Here is an 18,441-nt window from a genome sequence, read left to right on the forward strand (position 1 = left end):
GTCAGATGACACCTGGAATTACAGGTAAGCATGGCCTGGGAGAACAAAACGAAGCAGGACATAGGCTGATAGAATTTTGCCAAGAAAACTCACTCTGCATAACAAACACTCTCTTCCAACAACCTAACAGACGGCTTTATACATGGACTTCACCAGATGGACAACACCAAAATCAGATTGACTACATCCTTTGCAGCCAAAGGTGGCAGACATCTGTACAGTCGGTAAAAACAAGACCTGGAGCTGACTGTAGTTCAGATCACAAACTTCTTCTTGCACAATTTAGGATCAGACTAAAGAGATTAGGGAAGACCCACGGATCAGCTAGATATGAGCTCACTAATATTCCTAAGGAATATGCAGTGGAGGTGAAGAATAGATTTAAGGGACTGGACTTAGTAGATAGGGTCCCGGAAGAACTCTGGACAGAAGTTCGCAACATTGTTCAGGAGGCGGCAACAAAATACATCCCAAAGAAAGAGAAAACCAAGAAGGCAAAATGGCTGTCTGCTGAGACACTAGAAGTAGCCCAAGAAAGAAGGAAAGCAAAAAGCAACAGTGACAGGGGGAGATATGCCCAATGAAATGCAAAATTCCAGAGGTTAGCCAGAAGAGATAAGGAATTATTTTTAAACAAGCAATGCGTGGAAGTGGAAGAAGACAATAGAATAGGAAGGACAAGAGACCTCTTCCAGAAAATTAGAACCATCGGAGGTAAATTCCAGGCCAAAATGGGTATGATCAAAAACAAAGATGGCAAGGACCTAACAGAAGAAGAAGAGATCAAGAAAAGGTGGCAAGAATATACAGAAGACCTGTATAGGAAGGATAACAATATCGGGGATAGCTTTGACGGTGTGGTCAGTGAGCTAGAGCCAGACATCCTGAAGAGTGAGGTTGAATGGGCCTTAAGAAGCATTGCTAATAAGAAGGCAGCAGGAGATGATGGCATCCCAGCTGAACTGTTCAAAATCTTCCAAGATGATGCTGTCAAGGTAATGCATGCTATATGCCAGCAAATTTGGAAAACACAAGAATGGCCATCAGATTGGAAAAAATCAACTTATATCCCCATCCCCAAAAAGGGAAACACTAAAGAATGTTCAAACTATCGAACAGTGGCACTCATTTCACATGCCAGTAAGGTAATGCTCAAGATCCTGCAAGGTAGACTTCAGCAGTTCATGGAGTGAGAATTGCCAGATGTACAAGCTGGCTTTAGAAAAGGCAGAGGAACTCGGGACCAAATTGCCAATATCCGCTGGATAATGGAAAAAGCCAGGGAGTTTCAGAAAAACATCTATTTCTGTTTTATTGACTATTCTAAAGCCTTTGACTGTGTGGACCATAACAAATTGTGGCAAGTTCTTAGTGGTATGGGGATACCAAGTCATCTTGTCTGCCTCCTGAAGAATCTGTATAACGACCAAGTAGCAACAGTAAGAACAGACCACGGAACAACGGACTGGTTTAAGATTGGGAAAGGAGTACGGCAGGGCTGTATACTCTCACCCTACCTATTCAACTTGTATGCAGAACACATCATGCGACAAGCTGGCCTTGAGGAATCCAAGGCTGGAGTTAAAATCTCTGGAAGAAACATTAACAATCTCAGATATGCAGATGATACCACTTCGATGGCTGAAAGTGAAGAGGAACTGAGGAGCCTTATGATGAAGGTGAAAGAAGAAAGTGCAAAAGCTGGCTTGCAGCTAAACCTCAAAAAAACCAAGATTATGGCAACCAGCTTGATTGATAACTGGCAAATAGAGGGAGAAAATGTAGAAGCAGTGAAAGACTTTGTATTCCTAGGTGCAAAGATTACTGCAGATGCTGACTGCAGTCCGGAAATCAGAAGATGCTTAATCCTTGGGAGAAGAGCAATGACCAATCTCGATAAAATAGTTAAGAGCAGAGACATCACACTGACAACAAAGGCCCGCATAGTTAAAGCAATGGTGTTCCCCGTAGTAACATATGGCTGCGAGAGCTGGACCATAAGGAAGGCTGAGTGAAGGAAGATCGATGCTTTTGAACTGTGGTGTTGGAGGAAAATTCTGAGAGTGCCTTGGACTGCAAGAAGATCCAACCAGTCCATACTCCAGGAAATAAAGCCAGACTGCTCACTTGAGGGAATGATATTAAAGGCGAAACTGAAATACTTTGGCCACATAATGAGAAGACAGGACACCCTGGAGAAGATGCTGATGCTAGGGAGAGTGGAAGGCAAAAGGAAGAGGGGCCGACCAAGGGCAAGGTGGATGGATGATATTCTAGAGGTGACGGACTTGTCCCTGTGGGAGCTGGGGGTGTTGACGACCGACAGGAAGCTCTGGCGTGGGCTGGTCCATGAAGTCACGAAGAGTCGGAAGCGACTAAACGAATAAACAACAAAAAAGAACTGTGATCTGACACCACAGGGAAGGGTCTGCCCAAGGCCCAATTTTGATGCTGATTGTGCTGATAATCGAATGGAGCAAAGAAACTTTGTAGTTCTATTATTATGGGAAGCTCTCCTCAAATTGGTACCTACCACATGCTTTCAACTTTAACTCCCAGAATTCTCAAGGACATGGTTGGGATGCTTGCATGACAGAGACCACCCCAAGCATCTGATAGTTGGGGATTCTGCCATGAATTCAGGTTTCTCCTTAGCTATTGTTAATAACCACTTTGGGGAAACACAGCCTTTCCATGTTAAGTCCAATGTATTTCATTTTTAATTGCAACCAAACAAAACAGAGAGGAAGTGGCTACATTAGACTTTCATGATATTATCCCACAGGCCACAAAAGTCCGATGACAGAAAGAGAGGGATATGGAAATACTGTCTTGCACTTTTTGCGTGGGAGGGGGGCTCAATATACATACAAGCTGTTGGTGAGCGGACTATTTTTTTGCAAGGCTGTATTTTGAATCTAAGGGAAAGCAACAAGCTCTGGCCAATGAATTGTAGGTCCCCTACAAATGAAAAACTTGAGCAACAGACTCCTTCAATCTCCATACCCAGCACAAATAGACTCTGGAAAAAAACCTCCCCTCGTTACACCTTGTGGCTATTTCTCCCAAGGAACAAGCCAAGGACACACTAAGGACCAAAGTACGTGGGATACTGACAACCTACAATAGTTTTCTCAATTGGTACCGCAAACCAAAAGTGGAATGAGTAGGCTAGCATAGTGCCCAGTTCCTATGCATATTGGCATGATATGGACATCCCTTTCCTCCAACAGGATGGCTTATGTGTGAGTGTATGATACTGATTGAAAAAGGATGGCATTGACTCAGGTCAATACCTCCCTGGGTTATTTTTATGTTTCCCCTAAAGTCATCAGAGGGTTGGAGTGCAACCTCCCGTGAGCCTTTGTCTTAACTTCACCCACATCATGTTCTCATGGAAACAAGAACCTTTGTTGTCACTCACGTACGTCTGTGTGCACGCACACGTGCATCTGTATGGGCTGGGGTGGAGGAACAGAGAATAGGAACCAGAAGAACTCCAAGCTTCTGTAGTGATTCCTCCGAGAGAAAACTGAAGTCCATCATTAAGTGGGGCAGAGAAATAGTACTTTAGAGGGTCAGGTAGCTAGTTAAAACAATTCATATTCTATCACAGGTCCAAACATGATAAAATCCTTCCCAGTATTAACTCAACATTTCTTGTGCCAACAAACAAAAATAGATGCACCAGTCATCCACACCCCAAGTTGGCATTTTAGAAAAGCACCTCTCTAGGGGACTTCCACAAGTCTTTTCTTTGTTCATTTTTAAGAGAGGATCCGTTATCCCAGAGAATACCACCTGGGATCTGTGGCCTGGCCTTCAGGATCATCTCTGTCTTTCTGACTTCTAAATTTCTCGAGAGGGAGTTGCCAGAGAACTCCTCTAGTTGCTTAGCAACCACCTTGGGGACCTTGCACCATGGACACCATTTTAAGAGGCGTAATAGGCCCCTCATAATCTTTACATGTGCTCACCTATAAATATGCAAACATTTGCAAAGTTTGCTAGAGGCCCAGCTTTGTATCCCCCCCCCTTTGGGGGGGTCATCTAAGAAAAAGGGGTTTGGGAGCAAAAAGCAAAAGAAAGGGCAGAAAGCATTGAAGGGAGTCATTATCACAAAAGTGACATTCTTAATTTGCCCACACAGGTTGATTGTGGTGACAAACAAAAGGGGCAGCATAATTACCCTTATGAAAGGGCTTCCTGCTAGCCCACTAATTTGTCCCAATTTTAGCACAGAGGAGTAAATCAGGAAATGGCAAAATCAATACCCTTCTCATTTGGGGGGGGGGCGGGTCAGGGGACACTTGGTTATCTTTCTACAAAATGGTAGTGAGATTCCAAGCTTAGTTCAAGTTATCCAACCATTCCAACTGGCATTTAACACTGGCACCCAGCAGCATTATTCTGAGAAACAAATTTTATTAAAAGGCATAAGCTTACATGAATTGCAGCTCATTTCACCAGATGCACAGTGGCTACTGGATGCATCTGATCTGGTGAGCTGCAGCTCACAAAAGCTGATGCCTTTTAATAAAATTGGTTAAGTTGGAAAAGGTACTACCAGACTCCTGATTTTTTTGCCTCTGCAGACTAACAGAGTTCTCCTAGAATGTCTACCCTGAGGATAAATCAGGTGTAAAGCCAGCAAATGGATGGGTTCACATGCTGCATGAAGCAGTAACGTGGCATTCTTGGGTCTGGCTCTCTGTATTGTTTGAACCCAATTGCTGTGGTTAAAAACAAACGCACAGGTTACTATAATGTGAATTTAGCAACTGCAAACTGCAAGCATTCCACACATTTCCCATCACATAGATATTGTTTACAAAGCAGATAAATTTATTAAATTTTTATATACTACAATCAATTCAACCCTCAACGATGGGATATAAATGCAACAAATAAATAACATACAACTTCTATTGCCAAGGCAGTATCTCCCATGTTGTTGTTTATTCGTTCAGTCGCTTCCGACAATTCGTGACTTCATGGACCAGCCCACACCAGAGCTTCCTGTCGGTCGTCAACACCCCCAGCTCCCCCAGGGACGAGTCCGTCCCTTCTAGAATGTCATCCGTCCACCTTGCCCTTGGTCGGCCCCTCTTCCTTTTGCCCTCCACTCTCCCTAGCATCAAAATCTTCTCCAGGGTGTCCTGTCTTCTCATTATGTGGCCAAAGTATTTCAGTTTCGCCTTTAATATCATTCCCTCAAGTGAGCAGTCTGGCTTTATTTCCTGGAGGATGGACTGGTTGGATCTTCTGGCAGTCCAAGGCACTCTCAGAATTTTCCTCCAGCACCACAGTTCAAAAGCATCGATCTTCCTTCTCTCAGCCTTCCTTATGGTCCAGCTCTCGCAGCCGTATGTTACTACGGGGAACACCATTGCTTTAACTATGTGGACCTTTGTTGTCAGTGTGATGTCTCTGCTCTTAACTATTTTATCGAGATTGGTCATTGCTCTTCTCCCAAGGATGAAGCGTCTTCTGATTTCCGGACTGCAGTCAGCATCTGCAGTAATCTTTGCACCTAGGAATACAAAGTCTTTCACTGCTTCTACATTTTCTCCCTCTATTTGCCAGTTATCAAACAAGCTGGTTGTCATAATCTTCATTTTTTGAGGTTTAGCTGCAAGCCAGCTTTTGCACTTTCTTCTTTCACCTTCATCATAAGGCTCCTCAGTTCCTCTTCACTTTCAGCCATTAAAGTGGTATCATCTGCATATCTGAGATTGTTAATGTTTCTTCCAGAGATTTTAACTCCAGCCTTGGATTCCTCAAGCCCAGCTTGTCGCATGATGTGTTCTGCATACAAGTTGAATAGGTAGGGTGAGAGTATACAGCCCTGCCGTACTCCTTTCCCAATCTTAAACCAGTCCGTTGTTCCGTGGTCTGTTCTTACTGTTGCTACTTGGTCGATATACAGATTCCTCAGGAGGCAGACGAGATGACTTGGTATCCCCAGACCGCTAAGAACTTGCCACAATTTGTTATGGTCCACGCAGTCAAAGGCTTTAGAATAGTCAATAAAACAGAAATAGATGTTTTTCTGAAACTCCCTGGCTTTTTCCATTATCCAGCGGATATTGGCAATTTGGTCTCTAGTTCCTCTGCCTTTTCTAAACCCAGCTTGTACATCTGGCAGTTCTCGCTCCATGAATTGCTGAAGTCTACCTTGCAGGATCTTGAGCATTACCTTACTGGCATGTGAAATGAGTGCCACTGTTCGATAGTTTGAACATTCTTTAGTGTTCCTCTTTTTTGGTATGGGGATGTAAATTGATTTTTTCCAGTCTGATGGCCATTCTTGTGTTTTCCAAATTTGCTGGCATATAGCATGCATTACCTTGACAGCATCATCTTGCAAGATTTTGAACAGTTCAGCTGGGATGCCGTCGTCTTCTGCTGCCTTGTTATCAGCAATGCTTCTTAAGGCCCATTCAACCTCACTCTTCAGGATGTCTGGCTCTAGCTCACTGACCACACCGTCAAAGCTATCCCCGATATTGTTATGCTTCCTATACAGGTCTTCCATATATTCTTGCCACCTTCTCTTGATCTCTTCTTCTTCTGTTAGGTCCTTGCCATCTTTGTTTTTGATCATACCCATTTTGGCTTGGAATTTACCTCCAATGTTTCTAATTTTCTGGAAGAGGTCTCTTGTCCTTCCTATTCTATTGTCTTCTTCCACTTCCGCGCATTGCTTGTTTAAAAATAATTCCTTATCTCTTCTGGCTAACCTCTGGAATTTTGCATTTCATTGGGCATATCTCTCCCTATCACTGTTGCCTTTTGCTTTCCTTCTTTCTTGGGCTACTTCTAGTGTCTCAGCAGGCAGGCATTTTGCCTTCTTGGTTTTCTCTTTCTTTGGGATGTATTTTGTTGCCGCCTCCTGAACAATGTTGCCAACTTCTGTCCAGAGTTCTTCCGGGACCCTATCTACTAAGTCCAGTCCTTTAAATCGATTCTTCACCTCCACTGCATATTCCTTAGGAATATTAGTGAGCTCATATCTAGCTGATCTGTGGGTCTTCCCTAATCTCTTTAGTCTGATCCTAAATTGTGCAAGAAGAAGTTCATGATCGGAGCTACAGTCAGCTCCAGGTCTTGTTTTTACCGACTGTATAGATGTCCGCCACCTTTGGCTGCAAAGGATGTAGTCAATCTGATTTGGTGTTGTCCATCTGGTGAAGTCCATGTATAAAGCCATCTCTTAGGTTGTTGGAAGAGAGTGTTTGTTATGCAGAGTGAGTTGTCTTGGCAAAATTCTATCAGCCTATGTCCTGCTCCGTTTTGTTCTCCCCGGCCATGCTTACCTGTAATTCCAGGTGCCATTTGACTGCCCACCTTAGCATTCCAGTCTCCCGTGATGAAAATAACATCTCTTTTAGGCATGTTGTCCAGTAGGTGCTGCAGATCCTCATAGAACTGCTCTACTTCAGCTTCTTCAGCATTTGTGGTTGGGGCGTATATTTGGATCACTGTGATGTTAGGTGGCTTGCCTTGAATTCGAATTGAGATCATTCTATCATTTTTTGGATTGTATCCAAACACTGCTTTAGCCACTTTACTATTAATTATGAAAGCTACTCCATTTCTTCTGTGGTCCTCTTGTCCACAGTAGTAGATCTGGTGGTCATTTGATGTGAAGTGGCCCATTCCAGTCCATTTCAGTTCACTGACGCCCAAAATGTCTATCTTTAATCTTGACATCTCACCAATAAACACATCCAATTTGCCCTGGCTCATAGATCTTACATTCCAGGTTCCAATGGTGTGTTGATCCTTAGAACATCGGATTCGCCGTTCACCACCAGCACCGTCGGCCGCTAGCCGTCCTTTCGGCTTTGAGCTAGCTGCGTCATCACGTCTGGGGCTAGTTGAACTCATCCTCTGTTCCTCCCCAGTAGCATTTTGACCATCTTCCGACCTGGGGGTCTCATCTTCCGATGGTATACCGACATACCTCTGGTTGTACTGATCCATTTAGTTTTCACGGCAAGAATACTGGGGTGGGTTGCCATTACCTTCTGCAGGGATTGCATTTAGTCTGACCTCTCTGTCATGACCTTCCCATCTTGGGTGGCCCTTCACGGTTTAGCTCATGGCATCATTGAGGTGCTCAAGCTCCAGCACCACAACAAGGTAACGATCTTTTGCTGAAGATCTCCCATGTTACAGGAGTCCATTTACTTAGTCTGCTGCTTCTTGAATCAACATAACTGGGCCTTGCTTGCTGACATGCTAAGTCTACAAGCAATGTGTTGTTTTATGGTGTTTTATTGTATGTGTGACCGGATATAAAGCTTACACAACTGTTTCATCTGTGGGTAGTGGTATAGGCTTAAGCTTCCAGAGAAGCTGCACTTAGAAGTTGGTCAAGTCAAAGTTTTGCTAATTGAGTATCCTATTACTGGAAGCAGCCCAATCAACTTTAGCACTATTCTACAAAGGAGTAAAAACCAAATTATTCTTCAGAGCTTTTGGTATTTAATGCTACCTATGTTGATGGCACCATTGGGTATTTAGGGTGCTATTTTTTTTCTGTCTCTCTTTTTTTTTTGGTTTTATGGCTAATTATATATTTATTTTATACTGTCCTATTTTGCTATTGTAAATTATTAGGATTCAGCAGAATAGAAGATAGATAAATGAGAGGGAATTCTGTCAATTAGTTTGATAAATCCAAGATATATTATGCCTACTGCATTCCCATACTCTATTACGGGATCTACTTGATAATAAAATCAAGGAAGATTAGTCAAAAGACTTCTTTTTGACAAATCAGTACTGACTGCTAATAATCACTTGTTTTTAAGTTATTTACAGGCTGAATGCTTTGTGACCTGCTTTAAAAACTTCCCAGATATTGAGTTCCCCCTTTTTTCCCCCTTTGAAAAGAGGAATAACACCTGCCTTGCACTTCATCTATTCTCAAAGATAATACATAAAGATGTGGCCGGACCATCGGCAAGTACATCTCGCCATGGAGATATAATTCTCAATTCTCTGTGTTTCTATTCAGCTCAAGTTGAAATCCTGCTCTTTCAAGTTACTCATTATTTATTTAATTAATTTATATTTCAGATTTCTGTCACCACCCATCTCCCCCCAAAGGGGGACTCTTTGAAACCTATATCCCATTCTTTAAGAGAGAAAATGGAACCAAAATCGGAATTGAGTAGTACTGCCTTTTCTGTTACATCTTATGCATTTGCTGTTTTTACCAGTATAACACTTCTTTGAAACTTCTTACAGGTAGTTCTCATTTAGCGCCCACAATTGGGACCAGCAATTCAGTGTGTGCTGTTTCTTAGTGTCCTTTACCAACATCAGCTAATACTGAGCTTTAGTCTTCCTTTAAATCATCAAAATAAGCTTCCCATTCTCCCTTACTATCTCTTTTCTTTGAACACCTCTGTGGGATACCTTTTTCCTTTCAAAACTCTCAAAATCCTTCTTGTCTGTGAAGTATAGTTATTTCACATCCCAAATCAAAAATAAGCTACACTGATATGTAATCCCTCTCCAAGACTTCCCATTATCCAACCACCCCCACCACCCCCGCATTGCTTCTGGTCTTACTGCGTTTCTGTGATGGTCTTCAACAAAAAGATGTGCATTACAGATTTCTGCAATTTTTGTGAAGCAGTGGCTGAGACCTGCTAAATAGCACTTGAACTGACCATAAGGGGCTCTTCTGATCATCAAAAGATGGATCATCTGCCATGCCGACTTTGACTGATCTGAACAAGAGATCAGAGCAAGCTGCAGAGGTAAGCAAGACATTGTATAGGCATGTCCAGATGAGGTGACTGGAGCGAGTTCTGGCAAAGTTATGTGGGCTTCATTTGACCATGTGTTCCCTGAGGAAATGGATAGTTGTCTGCAGCAAGAGTTCTGCCATCTGTGGACTAGACCAATGTCTTACCTGCTCCTTTGGGCTGCTAGATGACATGTATTCTATTTGGGATGTGGTACGTGCCTCTTTGGAAGGTACCAGCTGCCTTAAAAGGAGGTGGTAGTGAAGTCACTTCTGAAGAGCCATGTCTTGATCCAATCATATTAGACATATTAGAGCCAGTTTGGTCTAGTGGTGAAGGTGCTGGGCTAGAAACCAGGAGGCTGTGCGTTTTAGTCCCACCTTAGGCATGAAAGCCAGCTGGGTGACCTTGGGCCAGTCCCTCCCTCTCAGCCCAAGAGCCAATCAGGCATGGTATGAGAGTTCTAGTCCCGCCTTAGGCATGAAAGCCAGTTGGGTGACCTTGGGCCAGTCCCTCCCTCTCAGCCCAAGAGCCAATCAGGTGTGGTAGGAGAGTTCTAGAGAGGCCAGTCCCTCCCTCTCAGCCCAACCCCCCTCGCAGGGCTATTGTGGGGAAAACAGGAGGAGGAAGGAGTATTAGGTATGTTTGCTGCCTTGAATTATTTATAAAAATCATAAAGGCAGGATAGAAAATAAAAAATAAAAATAAAACTTCGACCCATTCTCCAATCTTCCCTTTTTATAGAGGGTTTTGGCCTACTGACAGTCTCAATTGCATATAGTACTATGATAGTCCTCTGGACCATCTATGAGGGCTGGGAGAAGGTGGAACTACCTTACAGTGGTCCCACTCCTCCCTGAGTGTGGTTTTCCAGTCAATAGTGATGAGAAAGGGTGGTCAGGCCACTGATCTCTCCTTTGTGAAGTGCTACACGGTTCAGCTCCCGTTTTTCAAAAACATCTACATTAAACCACTAGTTTGGAGTGAGGTCTCATCTGTTTACCGATGATACCAGTCACAGATCTCTATCATAGGCCAAACTGGAGATGCAGAAATCTTGACCCAGGGTCTGGCTGTCTGGAGGGACTGGATGGGAAGAAACAATGTAAACTGGACTCTGGCAAGATGGAGTTACTGTTTGTCCAAAATCTGCCTGGGTCTCTGTCGGCTCCTATACTGGCTCTGGATGAGCCTGTACTCGTCTGAAGGAGCAGGTCTGCAACATGGGCATTCTCTCGGATTCATGGCTGCTGCCTGATCATCAGGTGGAGTGCCAATGACCAAGGAGGCCATGGCCAAGCTTTGGCTGGTGACCAGTTGTAATCCTTTTTGAGGTAGAAGGCTTTGTGTCAGTCCTTCAAGTTAAGCAAGGTCAGGAAACAGACTCTATAAGGATTACTGGAACTTTTAATGTATTGAAGCAAGGGTAACAGAATCTTGAATGCCTGATAGTTTCTTTCTCCCCATTATACCCAAGAGAATCAAGACGGGGCAGTCTTGAGTTTCTTTCTTGACCCTCCTCTCTTTTAGGGCTAAGATGGTATTCATGGTTTTGCCTTTGCATTCCTTCTTCAAGGCTCTCTCCATACTCCTCTGTACTTTGGCAATGGTGACATGTGCCTTTATCACCTCTAGGCTGGATTTCTGCAACATGCTCTGCATGGAGCGGTCTCAGAAGCCTACTTGGAAACTGCAACCACCACAGAAAGCATCTGCCGGTATGCCGGCAAGTAGCAAGTCACCACAGCCATGTGATACTGGTTCTGTGGGTGTTGTGCTGGCTTCCTCTCCATTTTGGAGTATACTGTAACTCAAAGTGCAGGTTTTAACTTACACTGTGGCTTGGGTCCACAGAACTTTGAGGACCATATTTCCGAAACAGAACCTGCCCAACCTGAGTATTCCAACCAGAAGGAAATGCTTCAGGTCCCCTTTTCTCATTAAATTTGGGGGGGGGGTTGTGGTGGTGGGGGAGACCAAAAATAGGCATGGAAATGGAAACTTTTAAATCAAATTCCAGGTGTGAGATCTTTTGGACTAGTTTTGTTAGATTGTGCCTCCATATGGAAATCTGCAGTAGCTGAATCTTAATTCTTCGATGTGAAATAATAAGTGAATCTTAATTCTTCGATGTGGAATAATAAGAAATTTTGAGGACCTGCACAGGAAATAAATGAATCAGAATCCACACAATGAAGCTTAACATTTTATGGGCAAAACCTTTCAGGCTACTGTAATTCCAAGAAAGGAAAAGAACCTGGAGAAAGATTGTAGACATTTTTGCAATTCTCTGATCTTCTTTTAAGTTTATCAAGACACCAGAAACCTCCTGCTTGCCCTTATTCTACTTTAAAGAAAAAGCAAAGCCAGAATTCCTATGTTAGTATAGTTACATATCTCAAGATAACATCAGCATCATGTTCACAGAAAATAGTTCAAATTAATCAAGCAGATCTATTAAATTACTGGTAAGCCCAAACTGAACAACTATTTTTTCAGATGAGCATGTCCAGCACTGTTAAAAAAGAAACTGTCCACCTCTGATAGATGTTTGAGCATTACCTCCCAGAGGAAAAGAAAAACAAAAATCCAATTCCCTTGAGGTAGTTTTCAGCCCAGGTAAATTGCCCAATGACATTAATGCATAGCCAAGTCCTACTGGCTAAACAGCAGTGTGACATCACCCCACATACCCACGTGATCCCTTCCTGAATAGGAGCAACTATATGACTAAGTCAGGATGGAAAGCAGCAGCGACCAAAATCAAAGGAACAATGGGCCTCAAAAGGAACTACGAGGGAGAAAGTAAATCTGGTGAATATTCAGAGGATGACCATCATAGTGGATGAGGTCCAACTTGCCAGAACCAAATAAATCAATCATACTTCAGTTTTGATCCAAAAAACAAAACTGGGGAATGGTTAGCAATCTCTTTTATTAGCAGGCTTCTGAACTGCTAGTAATTTCTTCTGATGTGTAACAAATTTTGAGGATTTTTTTCTGACCGACAGCAAGCAAAAAGCTGTAGGATCCAAAGAGAAAAATGGCTGTTTGCTTCCACCTTTTCAGCTGACCAGAAGCGTTCTCGAATCCAGTCGGAGACAGAGGGAGAATGGAGCATAACAAACTCTCGTAATGCTTTCTACGTCGAGTTGCCTTTGAAGGGTGCTTAGAAACTGCAGTTAGTGCAAAATACAGCACTGCCATTATTAACTGGGATGGGATATACAGAGAATATTACACCAGTTTTGGAACAATTAAAGTTGCTTCCACATTATTTCACAGACCACTCAACATAACATACCATACTCACCCAATCCTACAACTCCAACCTCATTAGACAGCTTTTAAATGCTTCCAGGACTTGTTCCTACTTCTTTAAGTGCGGCATCTTTTCTTTGGTATTTCTCTTCCTGAGTCATCTGATGGCATCTTTATTTTATTTTCAGTTTCAGGTGAAAACTTGCTTTCTCTCACTCGCGCACATAAAACTCTCCTCTTAACAGGTCTGTTTTTGGTTTTTTTAGCTCTTGCCTTGCATGAGCTGTTGTTGTTTTTAGTTTCACCCTCTACAATTTGTCTTCTACAGATTTTAAGAACTAGATCAATTGGGAGACTGAATAATTCTCCCTCCCCATCTGCTCCAGAAAGCTGAGGAACTGGATGGTTCGGGGCTTAGAAGGGAAACTCCTGTCCTGCAAATGGAAATCCTTTTGCATGCACGAAATGTAGTCCACTACATTATACGTATGCTGTTTCCATGTGCAAGCGTCTCTGTAAGCCATAGCTGAAAAGCAGCCATCAGATGACTAAGAATAATGAAATGGGATATGCTGGAGAATGCCATAGATCGGTGAAGCTGCATGGACAACTGGCAGGAATGACGTAGCCTTGAACACTAAACCTACTGTACGCTAGGAATCTGTCTCTTTCTTTACACTGCAGCAATTGTGCCAGCTCATTCCCAACTGACTCCTTTAAGATCCAGATGTTAAAGTAAGCAAGAGTTGGGAAAAGTACTAGGTGAGCTATCCAGGTTTTGGAAGTGTGCCAAATACAAGCAGATGCTGATGCAACAACACAGCTTTACTATGCAACATCCTCCCTTTTCTTCTCTGACCATTCTTCCACCTGGCAATTGAGATGCAAGAATGGGCAACAAAGAAAATAAGCACAAGTGTACAGCCATCTTCTCCCAGCAAGTGTCTTAAGGGAAGATACCATTTCAGCAAGCTCGTTATTACTGGAAGGGAGATACGTATTACTAATTTCAGTTCTACAGTATTCCTCTCTTATCAAAGAGGGCACACTATATTCCACGTAACTGATGAAGTTTAATGTGATCTGCAAAAACCTAGGCAATAATAAATGGTTGGAACTTTAGGGCTCCATAGGTCTATCTGTGTTTTGCTGCAAAAGACTAACACAGCTACCCCGCTGAACTCAGTGAAAAACGCCTCTCCACGCAAATAATAAATGATCACACAATGAACGGGGTAAGTGGCCTCTATCAACATCATCTGAGTTCTTCCAAGACATTCCCTTCCCTTACAACAAGCCCATAAGAGTTGCAGATATCACCACCACATAGTGGCTGAAGAGGCCTGCCCTCCCCCACCTCAGGAAGTTATGCTAACTAAGATCACCAATTTCCATTTTAAGCTAATCTCCTTGCAGCTTAGATACATTCTTCCAAACCTTTGGGTTTGATTTCCTGCTTTGTCTCCCTGCCAACAATGAAGAAGAAGGTATTTATTTTGCAGTATTTATTTTGACTCTTCTTTGGTTATCTCTATCAAGCTACATGGCTATGTACACCAGTTAAAGAGAAGAATGACTGAGTTCAGGGTTAAATTAACCACATATATAATTCACAGCTGAAAAGCAAGCGGAAGTCCAGGAGCTCAGAACTGAAAGTAAAACCAATACAGATTTGCATGCAAGCTAACTCTGATCCCAAAACTCTAGGCCTGCACATTTAGAAAGTTAAATTTCATCAAACTGCACAAGATTTATGCTGAAGAAAATGCCTTCAAGACTGAATTCTAAAACAAGACAGGATGTGCAGTTACATCTCTGACATCAAACTCAGACCAAAATACTCTGCAAAGTGGTCAATCAAATGAGAAGTGCTACAACAAGACATCTCCCTTTTCTGTATTCTCAGCCTCTGGTCTTCAAAGACAGATGGCTTCTGAACCCAGAGATTTATGTTAAATTTATCGTGGCTAATAAGTGAATTAATCTGCTTACTGCTAGCATGTGCAAGTGGCCCCTGACATCCCCAATCATACTGATTTGCTGGATCAGACCAACGTTTCACTGACCTCAGTAACCTTTTCCAAACTCAGGCCAGCCTAATGCCTCTCTAAGGTACACAAACAAGACAAGAAGGCACCACTTTCCTCCCAGTGGTTGCCCTAATAATGTACTGTATTATGGCTGGAGGGAACCAGTGGATGTTGCTGGTCTGCAACTTCCGTGGCTAATGAACAGGAATGAGTTATAGCCTGAAACACTAGGAGCAGCAGACTGTCCTCCAATGTTGTAACACGCAATGTATATGCTTCATCTTTTTAAAAAAAACCTAAATACTTACATTACCAACAAAGGCCACAAACCACTTTGCTTATCATCTCAGCCCACCCATAGGAAACCTGTGAAATTCAAGAGGCCCAGGACACCATGTATCATCAAGATTCCATACGTGTCACCGGAGAATACCCCCCCACACATTCCAAGTATCAACCCACAGGAAACTTCCACACCTTCCATACAAAAGAATTTGCTTGTTCATTTTAAACTGGACTGTATTAGCAACCACCTGTATTCACCTTTGAAGCATTAAGAGATTCACCAGGAGAAACCTAAATTTGGGCTAACCGGAAAACAAATCCTGCAAACGATGATGAAACAGGCTTCTGAACTGATTCAAAACAAGGGATCTATGATGCTAGAGAATAAACATGAGTGCGGCCAGCCTTACTTTCAATGAGATATCCACAGGTATACTGTCACTATACATTGATGTTCTATAATGGCTGTCAACATTCCCTTCGTGATTTCCCCCCCAGTCACCTAAATGATTCCCCCCCCCCCCCCGTCACCACTGTTTGCTATGTGCTGTGAGAAAAAACGAGGGTGCCAATTCTTTCCCTGGTGACCGCTTATATTTTAATACAGAAAGAGGAGCATTTCACATTTGTAATTTTAGAAACTTAAATAAGGCCCCTTTAGGACCCCGAGAAAGATGTGGACGTGGTTGGGAAGGGGAGCAATTCCCCTATAATGTGACAAAAGTTTTTCCTGAGCGCTGTAACTAATAAGTTGCGATTCTATTAACTTCAGTGGAACATTTAAAAAATGCAAGGAGGGTATGAGAGGAACACCCACAACCGTCCTGGAAGGAAGGGAGGGGACAAGCATCCAGGAAGAGGTGGGGCAAGAAAGGGGGAACTAGAAGGCCGACCAGACTCCTGGGGGAAGCTTAAAACACCCCCTTTACGCATCTTAAAATGAAGGCAAAATAATACTTAAACAGAACGGGACGGGGGGGGGGAAAGACTCTTACTTTGACATAAGATTCTTTCCGGCTGCAAACTAGATTAAGGGCCAGAAAAAAACACCGATGTGTCCCCTTAAGATTCCTACCCCTCCCCCGTCCTTAAGGCTGCTCCCCCCAAACTCCCCGAGAGCTGCCTGCGCGATCTCTTCTCTAGGGCCATCCCTGGAACACAGGACACCATTGTCCAAACCGAAGCACCGTTCAAGCCCTTCGCCGGCCTCCTCCGAATGAAACAGCCCAGAGTTTATACCTCATTTTTGCAATTCTCCCAACAAAAGAGCAGGCGGACACACGGGGTCTCGTCTTTAAAACCGCGACCTTATCAAGCAAGTAAGGGGTTCCCTCTCCTTCTTCCCTCTACACCCCACCCCATCTTAACTCTACAATCTCTTCCCAAGCGTTTGATGGTGGAAGAGGAAGCAAGCAGAGCCAGCAAAAGGGGGAAGGGGGGGCACGGAGCGATTACAACTTTCTGAAACAAATACTCCGTTTCTCTCCCCCCCCGCCAAGGAAAAGGCCGGTTTGTACCAATCAGACAGTATTTGGATCATCCCACGCTATGCTGAGTTTTGCGGAGGGGGCTTGTTTTGGAATACAAAGTTTTTAAAATAAAAACCCTGTTAAGAGAAGCGAGGGAGGAACAGAGGACGAAACCACCTCCAAATCGTCGCTTCTGTTTCCCCCCCCCCCACCGTCTCTCCTATCGTCCATTAAGTAAGCCAGAATCAACTTCCTTGGAGTTTTACATTTAGAAGCCGGTACAAAAATGTATTTTATTTCGAGCTCTTTAGGGGCTTTAACCCCGGCAAGTACGTAAACGACCGCAGGAAGCCCCACCACATTTCACCCCCCCTCTTCACTTGTAGGGGGAGCTTGAGGGTTGCCAACTGCTGCAAATCTAACTTGGAGCGGCCTTACGCCAAGGCTTTTTGACGCAAGTTCCACCCCCCATTTCAATTTCGTAAAAAAAAAAACTTTGAAAAGGATGCACTTACAAGGCTGCTGGCTCGCGATCCAAAGAAAAAGATCCCGTTCTCTAGAATTCACTTCGTCCCCGCGACTTCCTCCACAATAGTGGGGAAGGGGGATGTACAAGAAGCCTATTTTAAACCAGCCGGCTAGATGCCCCCTTCCCTCTGATCCTGCTACTCCATCGTCCCCTCCTTTACCAAATGCGCTTCTTACACGTGCAGTCGGTCGGAAGAGCATGCGCGCGCACGGTGCCTGATCCACTTGGGTTGTTCCCTCCTCCCGGTCAAGCTATTAATTAGATTGCATTGGCAAAAATTCTCCTCCTCCTCGGCGGCCGCCGCCTCCCCCCTTTTATTTAGCGTAAAATGGAACAGTTGGGGGCGGGGAGAGAGGTAACAGTTGGTAGAGTTAGACCAGTAACCAGGCTGTTGTTTATTGGTTTAGTCGCTTCCGACTCTTCGTGACTTCGTGGACCAGCCCACGCCAGAGCTTCCTCTCGGTAGTCACCACCCCCAGTTCCCCCAGGAACGAGTCCGTCCCCTCTAGAATATCGTCCATCCATCCACCTTGCCCTTGGTTGGCTCCCCTTCCTTTTGCCCTCCACTCTCCCTAGCATCAGCATCTTCTCCAGGGTGTCCTCTCTTCTCATTATGTGGCCAAAGTATTTCAGTTTTGCTTTTAATATCATTCCCTCCAGTGAGCAGTCTGGCTTTATTTCCTGGAGGATGGACTGGTTTGATCTTCTTGCAGTCCAAGGCACTCTCAGAATTTTCCTCCAACACCACAGTTCCAAAGCATCGATCTTCCTTCTCTCAGCCTTCCTTATGGTCCAGCTCTCGCAGCCGTATGTTACTACAGGGAACACCATTGCTTTAACTATGCAGACCTTTGTTGTCAGTGTGATGTCTCTGCTCTTAACTATTTTATCGAGATTGGTCATTGCTCTTCTCCCAAGGATGAAGCATCTTCTGATTTCCTGACTGCAGTCAGCATGCACAGTAATCTTCGCACCTAGAAATACAAAGTCTTTCACTGCTTCTACATTTTCTCCCTCTATTTGCCAGTTATCAATCAAGCTGGTTGCCATAATCTTGGTTTTTTTGAGGTTTAGCTGCAAGCCAGCTTTTGCACTTTCTT

General features: G+C 43.7%; 1 protein-coding gene across 4 annotated transcripts in view; it reads right to left on the bottom strand.

The window, feature by feature from the left end:
- The window catches only part of GATAD2A (GATA zinc finger domain containing 2A), a 91,247-nt gene that overhangs the window by 55,315 nt on the left and 17,491 nt on the right, over window positions 1–18,441 (bottom strand). For 2 of the 4 annotated variants that reach the window (XM_063290822.1, XM_063290818.1), the window contains exon 1: window positions 17,328–17,549. The exons of the other annotated variants lie outside the window; for them this stretch is intronic. The gene's annotated coding sequence lies outside the window, so the exon portion shown is untranslated. Of the gene's footprint in view, window positions 1–17,327; window positions 17,550–18,441 lie in introns of those variants that run through there. 4 annotated transcript variants of the gene reach the window in all.

Source organism: Candoia aspera, chromosome 1 (assembly GCF_035149785.1).
Source record: "Candoia aspera isolate rCanAsp1 chromosome 1, rCanAsp1.hap2, whole genome shotgun sequence".
Lineage (NCBI taxonomy): Eukaryota > Metazoa > Chordata > Lepidosauria > Squamata > Boidae > Candoia > Candoia aspera.